This window comes from Pteronotus mesoamericanus, unplaced genomic scaffold, assembly GCF_021234165.1.
Source record: "Pteronotus mesoamericanus isolate MK-2021 breed Mesoamerican mustached bat unplaced genomic scaffold, CSHL_Meso_final contig_182, whole genome shotgun sequence".
Lineage (NCBI taxonomy): Eukaryota > Metazoa > Chordata > Mammalia > Chiroptera > Mormoopidae > Pteronotus > Pteronotus mesoamericanus.
In genome coordinates this window covers 18627537-18633865 of record NW_026555078.1, presented here as the reverse complement: position 1 = coordinate 18633865, position 6329 = coordinate 18627537, and positions in this window count along the sequence as shown.

Below are 6329 nucleotides of genomic sequence, written 5' to 3'. Positions count from 1 at the left end.
ACTTATCAATTAGTGCTTAAAGGCTATATTTACAGAAAACAGATAGAGATCATAGATAACAATTGAAGATACACAGAGATTTGCCTCAGGTCAGGGTCTTGTAGACAGGGTGATGCCTATTCAGCTCTAAAACCTGGGAAGATAAACTCATCCTATGCTCAGGACCCCAAACACCAGTACTCATTAATTCAAGGGCATTCTTAACAAAGTAGGTTTCATAGGATGTAATGCATTCCTTTCCCAGGCCTAATTGTCCCCAGGAACTGCCTGGTCTAGATCAGGGCTATACCTGCCTCTAGTATTGTTTCAAGCCAGAGTCAGGCGGGTGGAGCAGAACAGCCAAGCGATAAGGAGACTTCTTTCAGATAGAAGGAGAACTTCTTTCAGAAAAGGAGACTTCTTTCAGGCCATGACAAAGCTGAGGGCTGAGAGTCTTTTGTCCCTTTTCCATGTCCCTCATGTCCTTCCCTGATGGTCCTTATGTGACTGTGACTGTCTTAGGTTAAGACCGCATTGAGGGGTCTTAACTGTCATTGACTAACCAGCCATCCTCCAGGGCCAAGCAGGGTGATATGAGAGAGGCAGGGGCTGCACTCCCTGCCAGGGGGATTTTGTCTCAGTGGCCTATTTTCCCAAGAGCTCCTTGCTCCTTGCTCAGCTCCAGCCTTGGGGCCCTCTCACCTGTCAGTGAGGCTACAGTTCCTGAAGCCAGGCAGGACGGTTCCCAGCATACTTAGATATAGTAGTGCCCCCTTATCTGCAGTTTCATTTATCTGAGATCAATGGTAGTCAGAAAATATTAAATGGAAAATCCCAGAAATGAACAACTCATGTTTTAAATTCCATGTGATTCTGAGTACCTCACTTCCTCTCACCACGATGGCATTGTGATGTCACATCTTCACAAGAAGAAAAGTGATTTCAGTACAATGGGATATTTTGAGAGAGGGAGCAGCACACTCACAGCTTTTTATCACAGCATATTTTTATAATTGTTCTATTTTATTAGTTATTGTTAATCTCTTCTGTGCCTAATTGATAAACTTTATCACAGGTGAGTATATACAGGAAAAAACAGTATATATAGGGTTCAGTACTATCTACAGTTTCAGGTATGCACTGGGGATCTTGGAACATAATCCCTGCAGATAGGGGAGACTACTATACTAAACTTTTTTTTTCAATTACAGTATACTTTCAATATTTTGGTTCCAGGAGTACAGTATACTGGTGAGATAATCATATACTTTACAGAGAGCTCCCCTCAATATTTCCAGTACCCACCTGGCACCATACATAGTTATCACAATATTGTTGACCGTATTCCCTATGCTGCATTTTACATCCCTGCGACTATGCTGTAACTACCAATTTATAAATCTTAATCCCTTTACCTGCGAGCTTTGCTTTTATTTTATGATATTAAAGCTTTGCTTTTATGAATGAGGCCCTAAGTCTCAATTTCTTCTTATTAATAAAGTATAATTTACACATTTTGATTGCCTTCCAGCCTGAGGAGGTATGCTCAAGTAGTGCAGAGCTGCATGATGAGGGCTTCTGGAAAGTTAAGGGTATGTTAGGATCCATAATGGAGTCTCCACAAGCCAAATTGGAGAGTTCAGATTTAAAATGAGAAATAAGGAACCATTTGTAAACATACTGATTTTTTTAAAATGGCTGTCAGTTATTTTACCTTGAAGTTTAGTGGTTCAAAGCAGTTAAAGCCTAAAAGAAATTTAATTGGAGACACTTTTTAAAAAAATCAGAAAATATAACCAAATTCAGCCCTTTGTTCTGCTTTCCTTTGTATACCTAATAGTGTACTTTTGAATATATTTCATCAGAGTGATAACAGCCAATGGACCATTTTGAAAGCAAATACATGTTTTTGTCAACCACTGATCATTTAAAAAATAATGTATAAATTTGTTACATATTTCAGCCAACTAAAAAATCAAAGTATCATGACTAAGCTATTGCATACATTTATTTTAAATGGCTTTTGAACACTGGGGAGATAAAAGCTTGTGGAAGGCATTTTATTTTTTTCAGATGGGACAGACACAGGTGCACAAAATCCAAAATTCATGCCCACTATAGTGATAGTTTTAGGGGGCAGAAGTCAATATCTTGAGCTATTTTTCTAAAACTGTGGGTCAGCCACCTAAATAGTACTTTTCAAAAAACACAGGGTTGTTGTATGGCTCTAAACCAGAATTTCTTGGTCCAGTAACCATATGCTTTCAGTAGCAATTTTTAAAAATATTTTTCAGTTACAGTTTACATTCAGTACTATTTTGTATTAGTTTCAGGTGTACAGCATAGTGGCTAGACAATCATATACTTTACAAAGTGTTCCCTCTGATAGTTCCAGTACCCAACTGGCACCATACACAGTTATTACAATATTATTGACCTCATTCCCTATGCTGTATTTTAGATCCCCATAACTATTTTTGTAACTACCAATCTGTACTTATCAATCCCTTCAACTTTTTCACCCACTCAGCCTCCCTCCCCTCCATGACTGTTTCTGTTCTGTTCATTGGTTTATATTGTTTAGATTTCATGTATAAGTGAAGTCATATGGTGTTTGTTTCTCTGGCTGGCTGACTTAGCATAATACCCTCTAGGTCCATCCATGCTGTCACAAATGATAAGATTTTGTTCTTTTTTATGACTGTTTATTTTTCATATTTTTAATCTTGTTTTCTTCTTCCTCTTGTTAAAGAAGACTCTGTAACATTTCTTGTAATACCAGTTTGGTAATGATGAACTTATTTAGCTTTTTCTTGTCTGGGAAGCTATGTGTCCTTCAATTCTAAATGACAGCTTTACTGGGTAGGGTAATCTTGGTTGTAAGTCCTTGCTTTTCATCACTTTGAATATATCTTGCCAATTCCTTCTGGCCTGCAAAGTTTCTGTTGAGAAATCAGCTGACAGTCTTATGGGAGCACCCTTGTAGATAACTAACTGCTTTTTTCCTTGCTGCTTTTAAGATTCTTTGTCTTTAACCTTTTACAATTTAACTATAAGGTGCTCTGGTGTAGGCCTCTTTGTGTTCATCTTGTTTGAGGCTCTTCGCTGCCTGGACTTACATATTTTTTACTTACATCACCAAGTTAGGGAAGTCTTCCATCATTATTTTTCAAATAGGTTTTGTGTTTCTTTTTCTCTTTTTTTAAAAGAGATTTTATGTATTTAATTTAAAGAGAGGGGAAGGGAGGGAGAAAGAGAAGGAGAAAAACATCAATGTGACAGAGAAACATTGATCAGCTGCCTCTTGCACACCCTGAATCTGGGACCTGGCCACAACCCAGGCATGTGCCCTGACTGGGAATCAAACCAGCAACCCATCAGTGTGTGGGTCAACACCGAACTCATGGAACCACAACAGTCAGGGCTATTATTTCAAATAGATTTTCAATTTCTTGTTCTTTCTTTTTTCCTTCCAGCACCTTCACAATGCAAATGTGGTATGCTTGAAGTTGTCCCAGAGGATCCTTATACTATACTAATTTTTTTTTTTTTTTTGGATTCTCTTTTCTTTCTGCTGTTCTGATTGGGTGCTTTCTGCTTCTTGATATTCCAAACCAGAGCTTCATCTACTCTAGTGTTGATTCCCTATAATTTATTCTTTATTTCAGTTAGTGTAGCCTTCATCTGACTGTTCCTTTTTTGTGGTTTCCATTTCCATTTTTATGCTGTTGGAAGTTCTAAGTTCCATGAGCATCCTTATAACAGATGTTTTGAATTTTGTATCTGGTAGTTTTCTTGCCTCCATTTTATTTAGTTCTTTTTCTGGAGATTTCTCCTGTTCTTCCATTTGGGACCTGTTTCTTTTGGGACACAGAACTGCTCCATCTCCTCTTCTTGGTAGAGTGGCCTTATGTAGTGAGTGTCCTGTAGAGCCCAGTGGCGCAGCCTCCCCAATTGTGTGAGCTGGGCACGTCAGGTGTGTCTCCTGTATGGGCTGTGTGCATTGTACTGTTGTAACTGAGTCTTGATTGCTGTTGGTACAGCACTGGGAGGGATTGACGCCCCAGGCAGATGGGCTGTGAAGACTGGCTGTGACTATAGCAGAGAAGCTGCTGTGTAGGAGCCAATCCTGTGGAGCAGGACTTGCTTCAGTGGGGCTTTGGTGCCTGCTGAGTCTCTTGAGTGTGTCACTCATGGAGGTTGTAGAGCTGCAGTCTGGCATGGTCTGAAGTTGTCCACTGGGTGCACTGGCTCTGGGGCCTCTCAGGAGGTGCAAGGTCAGCCATTGCCTGTCCTTGCCTGGGGCAACCTGGCACAAGCCATAGAGGATCTGCAGATGGCTGCTACTTGTGCTGAGCTTGGAGGTGCCCAGGAGAGGCCAAGCTGCAAACCAAGGCCAGCTGCTGCTAGTGCCAGGCCTGGGGCTGCTTAGCAAGGGGTACGGGGTATAGATAAGCCAGATGCTTCTTGCTTGAGAGATTTTAGGAAAATCTAAAGCATGAGGCAAGAAAGGCCATTTGTATGGAAACAGTTTGGGTGGGACCTCAAGTTGGGTATGGCAGTGTTTCAGGGTATCATCAGGGCAGGGCTAACATCAGGTTTATAGAGACTCAGGTATGGTGCACACCTGCCCTCTCAGGTGGGGGAAGGCTCAGCAAAGAAACAATGGCCTCTGCCAGCATTTCTGTCTGGGAGAAAGCTGCCCATTCAGCCTTTTGCCCTGAAGCCAGACAATTCAGTTTCTCCCTCTATGTCTCTGGCTTCTTTTGAGCTGCTGCTCCAGCACTGGAGTTCTGAGAGGGTGAGTCTGAGTAAGTCTGTGTGTGGGCCCTTTAAGAGGAATGCCTGGGACTCCAAAATAGTCCATCTCACTCAGCCACAATCCCCACTGGTTTTTACAGCCAGAATTTATGGTGACTGCTTTTCCCAGTACCAGAACCCTGTACTAGGGGTTCTGATATAGGGTGGGACATCTTGCTCCTTATGGAGGAACCTCTGTAGCCATCCGTCCTGATTTTTAACTACCACACATAGATGTGGGACCAGCCCTTCAGAGTCTCCGCCCATCCCACAAGTCTCAATTTGGCTTCTTCTGTATATCCTTAGTTGTAGGACTTAAGTTCAGCTTGATTTCAGATGATTATGAATGGTGTTTGTTCTGTAATTTAGTTGCAATTTTGAGGTCATTGAGGGAGGTTCCAAGTACTGTTTACTTATGCCACCATCTTGACGAACCACTTCAGTGGCAAATATTTTTGATCCATAAGTAAGTATACATGGCAATCATGATCTTATTTATGGGATATGTGGGATATCTGAAAATGAAATTGTTTCCAAAAATTCAAGATTTATATGTGCACCCTTCTTCCTTGACACAGCAGTTTAACGGGATGTGTTCACCTGGGTTAATTAATGTGCATTTTAATTAAGATAGAATTCTATAGTAGAAAACAAATTTTAAATTACGTATATTAATACAGTCTCCACTGTAAAAGATCAAAGTAATATAGTTAAAAAAAAAACAACCCTTAACTCAATACCTAATCCGAGTCTTCTCCTAGGGGTAGTTGCTGTTACCAATTTGAATTATACCTTCCCAGAACTATTTTAATGCATGTACATACAAATATTTGTACAAACTTTTATTTTGAGTTCAATGCCTTTTTTTAAAAAATAAAACCCTCTTAAGTGTCAAGTAATACATGTTTTTCTGCATATAAAATATACATTTTTTAATAATTCTGTCAGGCCACAAGCACAATAGAGATTATTTCCACCGTGTGTACATCAGCAGTGCTGCCTCATCTGAAACGTTTAAGCTTTAACCTTGATAGTTTTTTCTTAATCCCTGGCAAAAAGGAATTTGGCAGGAGCACAGTACAAGTAGCCTTTTAACCAGGTTTAGGGAACAGTGTCACCTGGTGGCCACTGAGGTATTTCAGAGGAGGCAACCGGCTGGCATTTTGTCAGAAATCATTAACTTCCCCTTCTCCTTACTTGAGACGGGTAGGTTCGGGATGAGCTCCTTCTCATCTAAAAAGGGCCTCCTTCTAGCGGTCTACCATAGGACCTCCAAAATTACGACCGACCCGGAGCCCTCTTAGGGCGCCCTTTTTTGCAGTCCTTTGCTGAGTGGCGCCTCAGGGAGCAGCCCGCGTCCCCTTGGCCAGTCCCGGCCCCGCCCGTCCCGCTTCAGCCGCCTGCGCAGCGCGCCGGGTCCCTTCCGGCCCCGCCCCGCTGCTACCGGCCCTCGCCTGCCCTCCTGGGCTCTGACCCTAAATTCTGACCTGCCGTCTGGCAGGCTCGAGGCCCCTCTGTGCCCTGGGTCAAATCGAGAAGCTCCGGGTGCC